Source organism: Heptranchias perlo, chromosome 21 (assembly GCF_035084215.1).
Source record: "Heptranchias perlo isolate sHepPer1 chromosome 21, sHepPer1.hap1, whole genome shotgun sequence".
NCBI classification, from domain to species: Eukaryota; Metazoa; Chordata; class Chondrichthyes; order Hexanchiformes; family Hexanchidae; genus Heptranchias; species Heptranchias perlo.
In genome coordinates this window covers 35753193-35769948 of record NC_090345.1, presented here as the reverse complement: position 1 = coordinate 35769948, position 16756 = coordinate 35753193, and the positions used below count along the sequence as shown (strand labels likewise).

The 16756-nt window shown below is 41.7% G+C and overlaps 1 protein-coding gene across 2 annotated transcripts in view; it reads right to left on the bottom strand.

Moving 5' to 3' along the window:
- plce1 (phospholipase C, epsilon 1) overlaps positions 1-6783 on the bottom strand; it is a 371927-nt gene extending 365144 nt beyond the window's left edge. For both annotated transcript variants that reach the window (XM_068002466.1, XM_068002467.1), the window contains exon 1: positions 6609-6783. The gene's annotated coding sequence lies outside the window, so the exon portion shown is untranslated. The remainder of the gene's footprint in view (positions 1-6608) is intronic.
- Between the last annotated feature and the right edge of the window lie 9973 nt (positions 6784-16756).

Genomic DNA, 16756 nt, shown 5'->3' with positions numbered 1-16756 from the left:
AGCTGCCCCTCCTAGTTTGGTATCATCTGCAAATTTAACCAATTTGCATTGAATTTCTGAATCCAAGTCACTGATGTAAATTAGAAATAGTAGTGACCCCAGAATGGAAGCCTGGGCCACCTCACTCAGTACTCCCTTACTACCCCCTTCCCCCCTGCTCCCCCCAACCATGACATTACCCCATAACCAGTACCCATTGTTCTCGACACTTATACAATTTCTTATCCATACCCAGGCTTTGTCCTGAATCCCCACAGATTTTGAGCTTAATTAGTAACCTTTTGTGTGGACCTTTAGCATCAAATTTGTTTTTAAAGTCTAGGTAAATAATGACATAGGGACGACCACAGTTGATTTGGATTGTCACTTCCTCAGAGACAGCATAGATCATCTTCTTCTTGTAAAGCTATGTTGACTAGGTTGCTGTTGTACAGATAATCTTCAAGTTTACACCTGACAAATGATTGTTATTTTACACAGAATTGAAGAAGGACTAATGAGTCTGCAGTCACCCATGTTACTTCTGTTACTCTTTTTGAATATGAGCCTGTTTCCAATGTACTGATACCTCCCTCATAATGACTGTCAGTGCCTCACAAATCTCCTTGCTAGTCTCTCTCAACACTGGCACAAATACCATCTGACCCTTTTAGATTGTCTAGAACTTCCATCTCATTTATGTTGAAGTCCTGAATTTTGCCTCGGTACTCTTTTTTTTGAGAAAAGGGTATATTGTTAGTATCTCTCCTAGTGAATATGTGGAGGAAGTAAGACCTCAATGGTGCTTTCGATGACAACTCTTGTAGGAGCATGTGCCCTGTCGCAAAGCAACTCTGCTGCCTCTCCTGGTGGGGCCATTATCCATGAAAACAGGGGGTAGTATGTCACCAACAAGCTATCCATTGACATGATTTTCTTCCCTGAAGAGGTCAGGGAGGGTTGAATTTCAAAGTTCAAATGCATCATGACAACTTCTTGCATTGATGTGTAGGATCCTTTGCATGTTGTCACACACAATCTGTCCATTCAGGGAGCGAAAGCCCTTCCTGAAGAAATTGAGAGGATTTTCTCTGTAAGCTTGTAAAGCAACACATGTGCCATCTATTGCACAGTGGACCTTGGGAAAGCCAGTAACACCATATGACTGGACAGCCCTATTTCACTGCTACCTTGTTGTGATACCAAAGGTGATGAATTCCTCAGCTCTCCTGTAAAGTGCATCAACCACCTGACAAACACAAGCATGTACTGCATTCCTGGCTGATATCATGTAGATCTGTGTCTGCCTGCATGAGCCTGTGCTGTAAATGTTGACTGTAGTCATCACCTTTAGAGCCACATAGAGAACAATGAGGGTAGATGACCATGGCTTCATATCCCCACACAATAGGTGGCAGAGCTGCCCCATTGTTGAAGCACATTTTTCTTATACACATCTCTTTACTAAAGGTCCGCATGTGACCGGTGTTGCCCATATATTCTATCTGGTGGTGCCCATCCTCCTTAAATGCTGCCCGACTCTCCTTTGTTCCATCCTGTGCTGCTCCTCCTCCATGTTAATGGCATTCAAGGGTATGCCCATAGGGAATGCCATGCCTGCTCCTGAGAAACCCTCACCATGGGTAGGCTTGGGGGAGCAGGGAAATGAAAGTCTCACATGGTCAGAAGAAAGTCCAGGTCTGAGTGGACAGAATGCCAAAAAGTTGCTTCAAAAAGTGCTTCTTAGCTGCAGAAATCACTCATGAAACTCTTCACACTCTTCAAACTCACAAACTACTCACTTGCACCCGTCTTAACTGACCCTGGCAACAGCTGTACCTTATAATTCTCATTTTAACTCAACATTGTAAGCAGAAAAGCAGGAAACTCGGAGCTGCAACACCACTGGCCAGCAATATAATCTATTCAAATGAGCTCACTGGGACTTAGCGAACAGACCACAGGAAGGGCCAAAAAGCACGAGAGAATACAGGAAGGTCGAACTTGTGGCAGAAAACTGGTGCAAACAGCATCCAACCCATTTTGATGCAAAAAACAAAGCTACTTACCCTGATTTTATGCTGAAAGGACACCAAAAACAAGGCAACATTTCTAGGCCACTAGCTTAACAATAAAATGTACAAATAATTTGTTCATGTGGATATGTACACAGTAAAAATAGAGCTCCTGAAAAGTGTTTTATGCTGCATAATTATACTGAAAATGCTTAGAGAGATAGTGGCATACAACCCAACTTCGAGGATTCACAGCACTCAGCTGGGGTTAAGTGCCAAGCCTTACTATAACCACAGTACAAGAATTAGGCACATGTCACAAAACCCACAGTCTAAAGAGTTCCCATACAACAGTTCTTTTGCCAACAGAATTGATTTGGAATGGATCTGTGCCTAAACAATTTTTCCCTTTTCATAATGCTCCTTTAACAGGGCTCTCTAACAGGTATGCGCTAGGGTCTTGCTTAATAAAGGATTTAAACTCTCAGTGTCCTCTACCATCAAAAGTTGTGCATTTTTATGGCTATAACAACTCCAGGAGTTATTTTTTTGCAATTTTCTACCTTAACTTGCATTTATACAGCACCTTAAAAGTAAAGGGGAGCAGAACAGGCATCGAGCAGAAGTAGGGGAGACTGGACACTGTTTTTCAGTCTATAAAATTCTTCGAATAACCTAAAAGACCAGAATGTGGTTCAGGAAGGCTTTTTTAATACTGAGAAAGTGAAACAGCATTGCTCCAAAATTGAATTGGTTGTAGGGGGAGAAAAAGTGGAAATAAGGCTTTATCTTAACTGTCCTGCTCTAGTCAGTACCCCTTGGAGTGTGTCTGACTCTTCGACATTGGAGATGAATGCCAATGTTTCCAGAAAGATTTGAAAGTGGGTAGTGCGTCACGGTACATCTTTGGAAGTGACCACTCGGCTCCAGACCTCATTAAAGCCTTGGTCCAAACATGGACAAAAAAAGAGCTGAATTCCAGAGGTGAGGTGGGAGTGACTGCCCTTGACATCAAGGCAGCATTTGACCGAGTGTGACACCAAGGAGCCCTAGTAAAATTGAAGTTAATGGGAATCAGGGGGAAAACTCTCCAGTGGCTGGAGTCATACCTAGCACAAAGAAAGATGGTAGTGGTTGTTGGAGGCCAATCATCTCAGACCCAGGACATTGCTGCAGGAGTTCCTCAGGGCATCTTCAGCTGCTTCATCAATGACCTTCCCTTCATCATAAGGTCAGAAATGAGGATGTTCGCTGATGACTGCACAGTGTTCAGTTCCATTCGTAACCCCTCAAATAATGAAGCAGTCCGAGCCCGCGTGCAGCAAGACCTGGACAACATCCAGGCTTGGGCTGATAAGTGGCAAGTAACATTCGCGCCAGACAAGTGCCAGGCAATGACGATCTCCAACAAGAGAGAGTCTAATCACCTCCCCTTGACATTCAACAGCATTACCATCGCCGAATCCCCCACCATCAACATCCTGGGGGTCACCATTGACCAGAAACTTAACTGGACCAGCCATATAAATACTGTGGCTACAAGAGCAGGTCAAAGGCTGGGTATTCTGTGGCGAGTGACTCACCTCCTGACTCCCCAAAGCCTTTCCACCATCTACAAGGCACAAATCAGGAGTGTGATGGAATACTCTCCACTTACCTGGATGAGTGCAGCTCCAACAACACTCAAGAAGCTCGACACCATCCAGGACAAAGCAGCCCGCTTGATTGGCACCCCATCCACCACCCTAAACATTCACTCCCTTCACCACAGGCACACCGTGGCTGCAGTTTGTACCATTCACAGGATGCACTGCAGCAACTCGCCAAGGCTTCTTCGACAGCACCTCCCAAACCCGTGACCTCTACCACCTAGAAGGACAAGAGCAGCAGGCACATGGGAACAACACCACTTGCACGTTCCCCTCCAAGTCACACACCATCCCGACTTGGAAATATATCGCCGTTCCTTCATTGTCGCTGGGTCAAAATCCTGGAACTCCCTTCCTAACAGCACTGTGGGAGAACCTTCATCACACGAATTGCAGTGGTTCAAGAAGGCAGCTCACCACCACCTTCTCAAGGGCAATTAGGGATGGGCAATAACTGCTGGCCTCACCAGCGACGCCCACATCCCATGAACGAATAAAAAAATCTGTTTTCCTGCCACCCACTGTCAGTCGTTATCAGAGGCTCCTCTTCACCAAGAGCCACAAAAATCCTGTCGTCCAAAATGTTTTCACATATTCCACACGGTATCGTTGCAGAAAGGTTTCAGACTCTGGAAAACCACGGAACCTATTTTCAGATGGGCAGCATTGGTGCCACAGTATTTATTAAATGACCTTATCGGTCCTTCACGTGTGGGGGCCCACACAAGCAGCAGTAGCTTATCTGTTTTTTGGCTATATTATGTTAAAAGGAGGCCAGCGATAAATGACACTTGCTCATAACCGCCTGAGTTTAAAAGTGATCAATGATAAGGGCCAAACAGTATTACTTTCTCAAACTTCTCCTCTCAAAAATTCACAACACTAAGGGATACCAAGAATCCCAGCCCATCCTTCACTACTGGGCTAGATGCCTCTTCCTTCCCTGCCAGCTGGAAGCATTCCTTAATTTGACCATAAAACCACTTGTAAATAGTGGACAAGAAAATAAAATATTTAAATAGGTTCCATTACTGCCAAGACTGGCATATATTTGCAATGAAGGTGGTAATTATTTTCTTTCAGCAAATTGAAAATACTTTTTATAGCATCACTGTAAATAAAAGCCCCCACACACAAGCCATACCCCATGTCTTTAGTTTAGCACATCACAGTGTCAAAAATAAGGGGCATATTTCAGATTTTTTTAAAATATTCCCATTGTGTGGCACATGGGGTGAGGGAATATTATTTGGACTAAACCATTTTAAATCCCTTTTAGGTAAACACTAGCAGGACAAAGCTACTAAAAGACTTTTTCTAAGATTCTAACACAGCAAAACGTTCTTCGCAATCCCTGGCAACCACAGCTCAATGGAGTGATGTCAGTGGCATGCCAGTAATGAATAGCGGTGAGGAATAGTTTGAAATCTGCTGTTACTGCAACAGGGACTAATAAATACTCAGCTTCCGAGTGTGGGCTTAAACAATAGCATTTGACAAATTTGGAAGAGTTAGCGACAGTGGTGCCTCAAACCTTACATTCCAGACACTGATTAGGCTGCATTATCATAACCCCTTGTATTGAAATGGCAACTACATTAGCTAGCTAGCTGGGCATATGTAGAAGGACAAAAACCCTTCAAATTGACAAGTAAAATCTAATAGAAACACACTGACAGCAAAGACCAAAAACTCGGAAGCTCGGCAAGGAAACCTATAAATTTTTATACATAGATTCGCACAGCACAGGATGAGGCCATTTGGCATATCGTGCCTCTGCTAGCTCTTTGAAAGAACTATCCAATTAGTTCCCCACTCCCCTGCTTTTGCAGTGTAGCCCTGCAATTTTTTCCTTTTCAAGTATATATCCAATTCCCTTTTTAAAAAAGTTACTATTGAAGCTGTTTCCACCGCCCTTTCAGGCAGTGCATTCCAGATCATAACTCACTGGGTAAAAAAAATTCTCCTCATCTTCATTCTGGTTCTTTTAGCAATTATCTTAAATCTATAAATCTTACGACTATAAGTTCTCACTTTATAACACCAAATCAGAAGTAACTTACCTTACTGGAACACTAGGGACTACCTCCAAAGTGTTCGCTCCCTGTTGGCCAGCCTGCTATCCCCCAAGTTTCCCATGCACCACCTGCCTTCCCAGCACTGTACACACCATGAGATGTGACAGACACTCAAGAATGACAAAGGAGTGCAAAGCAAGGGCTGGAAAGCCTGCCTGTGGGGTACATGCTATCATTCCCACCTCCTGCCTCAGGGAAATCACTTCCAACAACTATCAGCGACAATCATATGCTAGCCAAAGTACATCTGATTGTGCAAGAAGATAAATCAATTAAGTGTAGAACAAGTCTAACACTTAAAGGGGCACCATCTTCTTTAAAAATGTTTAACTAACTAATTTTTGTTCAAGAGAGTAAACAACCAGATGAGAGGTGCATCAATTTGTTTATCCACAATGTGGAGATGCCGGTGATGGACTGGGGTTGACAATTGTAAACAATTTTACAACACCAAGTTATAGTCCAGCAATTTTATTTTAAATTCACAAGCTTTCGGAGGCTTCCTCCTTCGTCAGGTGAACGATGTGAAAATCGTTTCACATCGTTCACCTGACGAAGGAGGAAGCCTCCGAAAGCTTGTGAATTTAAAATAAAATTGCTGGACTATAACTTGGTGTTGTAAAATTGTTTACAATTTATCCACAATGGCATCACACGCCAGTGGCACAGTGATGTGCTTTACATCATTGTGCTGGATGTTGACAAAGAAGAGTTTGCTTATGTAAGCAGTGCCCCTTTAAGAACTGAGATTGCGAGCCCCAAGTACATGTGTACATAGTATTAATGAGGTTTAGTACACAGTAACTAATCAGTAACTATCCCACAACTGGTAAACATTATCGATGCTGCCAATATGAAAACAACGTTAGTTTGGAGATTGGACATACCTTCTGCGGATACATAAAAGTCGAGGGGGAATGTGAATCCATCCAGAGAATACACTGTGCAACACATTCTGTAAAAGTTCCAACTGTTCCTCTCAGTGCTATTTCTATATTCATTTTCCACTTTTGTAGTATGATATTCCACATTCAACTCCCCACCCTACACGTGCAGAAAAATATTCTGTTCTCTATTGCTTCTGTAGTTAACCAGATAAAATGAAGGAAGGAGGGGCAATAATTATACTAGATATTTTTCACACATCCTGGTAAATACTGCAAAGTCATTCCAAGTAATATAGTGGTTAGATAAGACTAGCAAGCGGAAGATCTGTGCTTGTAGTTAAAAGGCTTATTGACAGTTACAAAATGCTGTAACCTCTCTGTTGCACTAATTGTTGCTAAAGTAATAAGTGATGCTCCAGAGAGAAACAGCAGAATGCTGCTCTGTACACACCAATTAAACAATTATTGGTGTTAAAAGCACAGTGCCTGTGGTGAAGTATCTGGATTATTGCATGTTAAACTCTATTAATATTCAGAGGAATTGGAGCACTGGTATTTGGTGCTATGATGTTCAACATTGTAATTTTGCAGTTCTTCTTTGACAATTTAACATTGATTAAACAGAAGCCTAATGAATTGCTCTTTAATAAAAAAAATCCGGAAACCCTTATCATACACGTCAGTCTAGTTTGACATATCTTGCGTTTTAGCACACTGCTTGGCCACCACCAATACAATTAAAACAATAAAGCAACAGGTCCAGAATCTACTAAAATCCATCTTAAGCCACCTTATTTACCCATGATCCCTTCAGTCTTATTGTGCCTGAGCTCTTACCTTCCAGTTGTAACCCATTTCATAAAAAGCGCTGCTGTGTGCCTCTGTCCAGGGGTGACTGCTCTGCTCTTTACAGACGGTACAGTGCAGACTGAGCTGCAGCCATTGTACTACAGTGAGTGAAAGTTCAGTGGCAGATTCAGCATGTGAAATACCAGGCTAACCTCAGATAAGCTGTGAAGCAGAGTTCCCTGGGCTGTGTCAGAACTTTGGAATGTCTGAGCTAACTCCACTAGCAAGGGGCTTTGAATAGTGATCAGCGCTGGGCTGCCTAGACCTTGTTCAGATCTTATTCGCTGCCAATGCTCTGCCAGCAGTCGCACACAAGGTGCCTTTTTCAACCCTGCTCCCCCTGTCCAGTGAAAAATGTACGCTATCTCAAGAAAACAATGCCTCGATTCAAGAGTTTCCTCAGAAGTGCAATGCTGCAACCTCTACTCCACTCAGGGTTGCCAACCATTCTCTCCTGACAGAAAGGCTTTTAGTTTAGAGAAAAAAAAGAGGGAAAAAAAGTCGCTCAGTTCCACACTTTTTTTACTAGGACTTGCAAAAAAACAGAATTTAAATTAGCTTAGCTATTGCAGTTAGGTTTGCACAATTGCACAGTATCAAGCGCATTTTTACTGCGCCTGTTTGGAGAATAAGATCTATTTGCCCAATATAAGAGGTTTATTGTCAGTCACTTTGGAAAAACTAATCTGTAAATCTGTACTCGACAGAAAGATATCAGGAATTCTGCACCTGTATTTGAAGTGGGGAGAAGCTCCTCTCTATGTGCAGACTGTTTAGCAGCTCTGTTGTATCAATACCGACATTGTTTTCTGTCAGGAATTTTGCACACAACTATGTTTTCATTGTGAATCCATCAAAGATAATTGTTTCGGAAAAATGTGTTGTGTCTGATCTCAGCTTCAAAATAAATTAGAACAAATTACTTCAGTAAGATGAAACTTTCAAATGCACCCGTTTTGTGCAGAAATAAAACTGTCCAATTAGCAAATACCGTAGAGGTTAATTGACCTTAAAAGAACTGAAAAGAGGATAAATGGCAGAGAGCAGCAGATTGCTGGAAAATAAAACCCTGGACGTCGTTAGGACTCGGTAACCCAAGAGATGAGAAAATGAAATCAGGTAATTGGCATCGAGATTGGATAACGCATGAGATTAAGGGGTGTATGATGACCCGAGTGCTGGGTAATGCACAATCCTCAGTGTACAATCTACAGTGTATATTTAGGACTGATAATTGACTGAGGGGGAATGGGAATGGGTAATACACAAGGTTGAACAGAGTGTATGGAGTGGGATCAGAATTGTTGAACGCTCAAAGCTTCAAAAACTGTCACTAGCACTGACTAACCCACAAATCTGAAGGAAGTGTAATGCACGAGTCATATCATCACTGGGTAATCCATCTGATCGAAGTGAATATAGTCTACCGGTTAGTATCAAAATTGAGCAACCCACGTAGAGAAACAGAACTCACTGAGTGATATCAACACTGGGTAATCAAAAAGCTGAAGTTCACAATGACTGAGTAAAACATAGATTAGCAAGATTAATTTGTGGGCTAGTCAGTGCTCGTGACAGTTTTTAAAGCTTTGAGCGTTCAACAATAAAAATGAATGAGAATTAACTTGGTCCACTGGAATTCTATCCAATAGGAATGAATGGAAATGGCTGGTTGGGCTATATTTCCTTAACTCTCGTGTTACCAGTTCCATCTCCACTCAATTGATTATATTCCCTTCAGTCACTTGGGTTACCCAGTTGTTATACATTATCCTATGTTTAACTTATATATTACATTTCAAGCCAATACTTCTATGTTTTGTCCACATGGGTGAATCACAGAGGTATGAGGCTTTAGTTAGATACCATTCATGCATGTAAGCTCCTATACATGCTCAGATCTCTCCAACAACAACAACTTACATTTATATAGCACCTTCAATGTAGGAAAACATCCCAAGGCGCTTCACAGGGGTGTGATCAGACAAAGATTGACACTGAACCGCAGAAGGAAATATTAGGATGATGGACTAAAAGCTTGATTAAAAAGGTAGGTTATAAAGAGAGTCTTAAAGAAGGAGAGGTGGAGAGGTTTTGGGGCAGATTTCCAGAGCTTAGGGCCTAAACAGCTGAAAGCACGGCCGCCAATGGTTGGGAGAGGGGAGTGGGAGAAGCACAATAGGCCAGAGTTGGAGAAACGCAGAGTTTTTGGAGAGTTGTAGGGCTGCAGGAGGTCACAGAGATAGGGAGGGGTAAGGCCATGGAGTTATTTGAATACGAGGATGAGAATTTTAAAATCAGGGCGTTGGTGGAACGGGAGCCAATGTAGGTCAGCGAGCACAGGGATGATGGGTGAGCATGATTTGGTGTAAGTAAGGATACGGGCAGCACAGTTTCGGATGAGCTTAAGTTTATGGAGGGTGGAAGATGGGAGACCAGCCAGGAGAGCATTGGAATAATCAAGACTGGAGGTAACAAAAGCATAGATGAGGGTTTTAGCAGCAGGTAAGCTGCAGCAGGGGTAGAGACGAGCAATGTTACGGAGGTAGAAGTAGACGGTCTTTGTAATAGAGAGGATGTCCAGTCTCATATATGGTGTGATGACATAGGAGAATTTCTCTATTTTACTTAATATGGCTAGAGTTAAAATGGAAGCTGTTTTTCCTAATCCAGCTTCAAAATGGAGTCATGGAGATGAACTGCCTATAGCAGCAGACCAGTTTGATTGGTCTGGAAATTAATCAGGATACAGGGATTTAGTTCTATGTGATAATTAAATTATACATGGTCAAACATTAGTAGGTAAGAGAGTCATGGACGAATGTATGATCACAGGCTCATTAGCACGATATGTAACATCCCCTAACATAATGTTGTAATTCATAGATAAACAACAGGTCTAATTTCAGAGGTTTTTGCCCTTTAAATCTGGGAAATGCTCTACCCATGAAGCTCACCCATGATATCCACCCAAGAAGTCCACCCAAGAAGTTCACCCATAATGTCCATCCATGAAGTCCAAATTTCCAGCCAACGCTTTAGTGCAAGGCCGGAAATATGGACTTCATGGATGGATTGCAAATTTGCAGCATCCATACACATCACTGCATTCTGAAGGTTTACAAAAGACTGTTTCACCTACAAATCCTATCATTTATCAAACTGTGTAAGAAATACATTCTGAAAATGGTAATATAATCCCCACTGGACTAATTTTTTATTGTTTGTAAGTATTATTCTCTCATTTTGTTGTGACTTACTAGTTCTATGTGGTGTTCAGTCTGTAAATAAATCTGAGCAGTAGTTTTAACCTGTACACGCTGGTGTGACAGCATGTTATTTCCACCTTTCAAAAGAATCAGAGAAATGTGTTGGACATGCTACATGATCTCCAGTGATCATACCATAAATAGGTGGTGATTGACAATCGTAGACATGCTACCTCAGACACAGGACATATAAGGCACAGGTTTCTGATCACAGGGGATTTGGTCTGCTTTGTCATGATCACACGACAAAAGTATCCACGGAAAAAGCCTGAACAATATTAGTCCAGTCTCATTTAAATTCAAATCTCACAGATAGTATGTATCTCACTGTAAAAGAAAGACTTCCATTTACATAGGGTCTTTCATGACCTCAGGACGTCCCAAAGCGTTTACAGCTAATAGATAACTTTTGAAGTGTAGTCACTATTGTAATGTAGGAAACACGGCAGCCAAATTGTGCACCGCAAGCTCCCACAAACAGTAATGTGGGGATGACCAGATCATCTGTTTTAGTGATGTTGATTGAGGGATAAATATTGGTCAGGACACTGAGGGAAACTCCCCTGGTTTTCTTCGAAATGGGGTCTTTTACATCCACCTGAGAAGGCAGACGGGGCTTCGGTTTAATGTCTCATCTGAAATATGGCACCTCCGACAGTGTAGCACTCCCTCAGTACTGCACTGAAATGCTGGCCTACATTATGTGCTCAAGTCTCTGGAGTGGGACTTGAACCCATAACTGTCTGGCTCAGAGGTGAGAGTGCTAACACTGAGCCACAGCTGACATCAAAACTGTAAAAATAAGCACATAGAATTACATAGAATCTACAGCACAAAAACAGGCCATTCGGCCCAACTGGTCTATGCCAGCGTTTATGCTCTGCACAAGCCTCTTCCCACCCCTCTTCATCTAACCCTATCAGCATATCCTTCTATTTCTTTCTCCCTCATGTGCTTATCTAGCTTCCCCTTAAATGTGTCTATGCTATTTGCCTCAACTACTCCTTATGGTAGTGAGTTCCACATTCTAACCACACTACTGGTAAAGAAGTTTCTCCTGAATTCCCTATTGGATTTATTGGTGACTATCTTATATTTATGGCTCCTGGTTTTGGTCTCCCCCACAAGTGGAAACATCATTTCAAACCCCTTCATAATTTTAAAGACCTCTATTAGGTCACCCCTCAGCATTCTCTTTTCTAGAGAAAAGAGCCCCAGCCTGTTTCCTGATAAGTATACATCCTTTCAGTTCAGGTATCATCCTTGTGAATCTTTTTTGCACCCTTTCCAATGCCTCTACATTCTGTTTTAATATGCACTGTTCACAGTAATCCAAATATGGTCTAATCAAGATTCAATACAAATTTAATATAATTTCTCTGCTTTCCAATTCTATCCCTCTAGAAATGAACCCCGATGCTTTGTTTGCACCACTGCATTCATCTCAATAGGTCTGCTGTCCTTGTCACTGTTTTTCAAATATGATCCAATTGTTGGCAATAGTCTAACTTGGGAGACATGTACATCTGCAATTTAAACCTGTCCGTTGTTTTGTGTGCTACATGCAAGGAATCATTTTTTCTAGCTTCTGTTTGTGGAAAATCAATATGTCAGAAGAAAAGCGCCTACACTGGGGAGGAAAGCAGCACTTATTTACATTTCTCTCATTCTGTTTTAAACAGTTAACTTGAGATAACCGATCCAAGTGTCATTTTGTCCATGCGTAGAATACCAAGGGACCAATGGACTTCCCATTCACTCCTATTATATCGAGTTCTAAACAAGTGAACCTCATTCCTATTCATTCTTTTTCCATAAAATCCTCCATCCAAGCAGCAAAGTACCTGAATATCAAATCCTGATCCAAGCAATGTTCCCATTATCCAATTTTATTACTCATCAGGCTAACTGCAGTGAATCCACTGTGGAACGTCACCTAGAGAAGGCAAAGTATGTTTTGGCTCTGCGTCCTCGTTATTTTTGATTAGATTGAATTGCTGAGCGAAAATTGGCTCTTTCTATCCATTTTTTTTCTAGAAATTCTGATTCAAATATAATCCTTGATGAAACAGCCATTTGTGATTTAGCCAGCTTCAATTAGACGTTTACAAAAAAAAAGTCATGCTTGTAACCGTCGTTTGAAAAGAAAAGGTATAAAGAAAAGGTCTTTCAGCGTGGAGAGAGCAGACTCGATTCTCTTGCAAGTGAGAATCCAGCTGACAAAGAGCTTTAAGTTTTTGGCGCTCTCCTGTTATTTCCATCCAAAATAATCAAAGGTTTGATTTTAAGGGATTCTTTAAAGAATCTGGTTGATGTATTGTTGTCTGCTAAAAAGAGTGTATGTAGTAGTCGCACTAGTACAGCATTTTACACTGGCTTTGGAGAGACAGGATAAAAGAACATGGGTGCTGAAAATTGCTTTTTCACTTTGGCATTTTCAGCGAAACTCATTATTCTGTACACCCACACACACACATTCTTGTGTAATTCATTTATGCAGATAAAAGCTTTTCATCTCCGTTCCCAAGCGACAAATATTCTATTTTGCATTACAGTATAAAACCGTGCCAGAAAATGATCTTTTCTTCGTTTTACTCGTGGCAAAATAGCCAGTGTTTGTTAAAAAGCAGAAATGTGTTTCATTTCTCCCTTAGGAGACCTGTGGGCATTGCTTCTGGAGAACAGAAAAGAATGAATAACCATTTTATTGAAGCCTTTCTGAAAACCAACCAGTAAATTATCAGTGAAAGAAATGAAGAAAGTTAATACTAACTTGAAGGATTAACAAATAAAGTCCGACTTTCTGGAATGTTTGTTTTTGACGGGACAGTTTCGCTACTGACGATTTCGGAGTTCGTGGGTCTGTTGTAGACTAATTGATAGAGATTGATTGCCATAATTATTCAACAAATCCATTATTGTTGTATCATGCGATTACCAAGATGGTAGAAGGCGAACTAGATTGAACTTAGGCTTTCTTCATCCAGCAATTTCTATGTTCCTATGATAGAGCTACAGCCGAGGCGGACTTGATGGGCCGAATGGCCTCCTTCCGTGCTGTAACCTTTCTATGATTCTATAGTGGAGGTGATTTTCTGTGTAAGCCCTGGCAGCGGGAAACTTCACCCGCTGGCCATGCGTACTGGGAAATCATGAGCTCCTGCCCAGGACTTTCCATCCATTAAAATGAATGGATGGGAAATAGTGTGCAGTATGCCCATGGTTTCCCATTACTCGTTGCCCACAGGGGAGGCTTCCTACTGGCATCACAAACTCATAAAATGACTCTCATCAATTAAGGAGGATAGTGATAGACTTCAAGAGGATATAGACAGGTTGGTGGCATGGACGGACACATGGCAGATGAAATTTAACGCAGAAAAATGCAAAGTGATACATTTCGGTAGGAAGATGAGGAGAAGCAATATAAACTAGAGGGTACAATTCTAAAAAGGGTACAGGAACAGAGAGATCTGGGAGTATATGTACACAAATCATTGAAGGTGGTAGGGCAGGTTGAGAAAGCAGTTAAAAAAAACATAAGGGATCCTGGGCTTTATAAATAAAGGCAAAGAATACAAAAGCAAGGAAGTTATGTTCAACCTTTATAAAACATTGGTTTGGCCACAACTGGAGTATTGTGTCCAGTTCTGGGCACCGCACTTTAGGAAAGATGTGAAGGCCTTAGAGGGGGTGCAGAAGAGATTTGCTAGAATGATTCCAGGGATGAGGGACTTTAGTTACGTGGACAGACTGGAGAAGCTGGGGTTGTTCTCCTTGGAACAGAGAAGGTTGAGAGGAGATTTGACAGAGGTATTCAAAATCATGAAGTGTCTAGACAGGATAGATAGAAACAGTTCTCATTGGCGGAAGGGTCAAGAACCAGAGGACATAGATTTAAAGTGATTGGCAAAAGAACCAAAGGTGACATGAGGAAGAACTTTTTCACACAGCGAGTGGTTAGGATCTGGAATGCACTGCCTGAGGGGGTGGTGGAGGCAGATTCAATCATGGCCTTCAAAAGGGAACTGGATAAGTACGTGAAAGGAAAAAATTTGCAGGGTTATAGGGATAGGGCGGGGAAGTGGGACTAGCTGGATTGCTCTTGCATAGAGCTGGTGCGGATTCGAAGGGCTGAATGGCCTCCTTCCGTGTTGTAACCTTTCTACGATTCTATGATTCTAGTTGGCTCTGAGTCACTAGGTTACGGGTTCAAACCCCACTCCAAAACTTTAGCACATAATCTAGGCTGATTCAGTGCAGCACTGAGGTACCACTCTTTGGATGAGTTGTTAAATTGCGGCCTTGTCTGCTTATTTCAATGGTTCAGGTGGGCATTAAAGATCCAGTGACACGATTTTGAAGAGCAGGTAGGTGCCCTAATCAACATTCCTCTCTGAACCAGCACCACCAAAAAAAACCACCAGATTAACTGGTGTTCAAGAGATCGAATTGTCTGTAAAATTAATGGGCCAGAACTTGCTCCGACTGGCGTGGCAAGGCTGTCCGCACATCCTACAAAGACTATGAAAGTATTTAACTCGTGGTCTCCAACGTCTACTTGCTCCATTTTAAATTTTTTCTCAGTTCAGCGCCGTGAATTCAGCACACTTTCCTTCGTCCCGATCGACTCTGTGAGGATGGAAGTCCTGCCCACAAGCAGGCAAGTAAAACTCAGTTAAAGTGAATTTCTCTGAAAGTGTAAATAAAAATTTAACATATCTTATAAAAAGCCAAGGAAATGATTTAATGTAATGAAACTTACAGAAGTTAAAAGTAAAAAAAATTAACATTTTTGATTTTTTTAATGATCATAAAAATATTAAAATGAGAGTAATTTGATATTCCACATTTTTAAAATCTAATTTTTTGTTGTTTCACAGTCATCGCGCTTTCAAAATGTAGTGTGGAGCTGGTATTTTCTAGCGTACCTTTTGGTGGCGTATCTTTGTTCCAGCTGGGTACGTTTACAGATTTCTATTGATTTCAGCGTTTAATTCGGAAAAGTCAAACCGACGGCGAACCAATGGGAGCAAGTTCGCGATTTCCTGGTTTTATGCACATTCGCAAACTTACTCCATGGATTCACCATGGCAATTAAACATCCTCTGCTGAGTAATTTGTGGCCCATTGTTGTGTTTGCCGATGTAACAACAGCCACTGCACTTCAACATTTATTGTGTGTGAAGCTTTTGAGAGATGTGATAAGGTGCTATGTAAGTATTTCTTTCAAATCCTGCTCCAAAGGCTTTCTCGAACTGAAGTGCTTACTGATCACTTGACCGAGAAGTCTTGCAATGAAAAGAGTTTTGTTCCTAAGGGACATCAATTTTCCCACCATATAACATACCTTGTAACTATTGTGATTCCAACTTAATGTCTAATTTTGAATAAAACTAAATCAAAAATGATAGAGAGATTAAGGATATCTTTTTTCAAATCACATCAAGGTAGATTCGACTGAGTGTGGTACCATGAAGTCTAGCAAAACTGAGGTCAAAGGGAAAACTCTCCAGTGGCTGGAATCGTACCTAACACCAAGAAAGATGGTTCCAATTGTCGGATTCCAGTCATCACAGCCCCAGTTTCCTCAGGGAAGTGTCCTCAGCCCAACCACCTTCAGCTGCTTCATCAATGACTTTACCTCCATCATCAGTTCAGAATGGGTTTGTTTGTTGATGATTCCACAGTGCTCAGTTCCATTCACAACTCCTCTAACAATTAAGCAACCCATTCCAGACTATAGTAGGACCTGGACACATCCAGTCTTGGGTTGACAACTGGCAGACCACCACAAGAAGAAAAAGCTAAACCTTCCCCTGACCTTCAGTAGCACCTCCATTACCGAGTTCCCCTCCAAGTCACACACCATTCTGACTTGGACATATATTGCCGTTCCTTGATCGTCACTGGATCAATATCCTTGAATCCTCTACCGAATACCGTTGTGGGAACACCATCAGTACAAAGACCGCAGGCATCTCAGGAGGCCCACTACCACATTCTCAGAGCAACTAGGGATGGGTAATA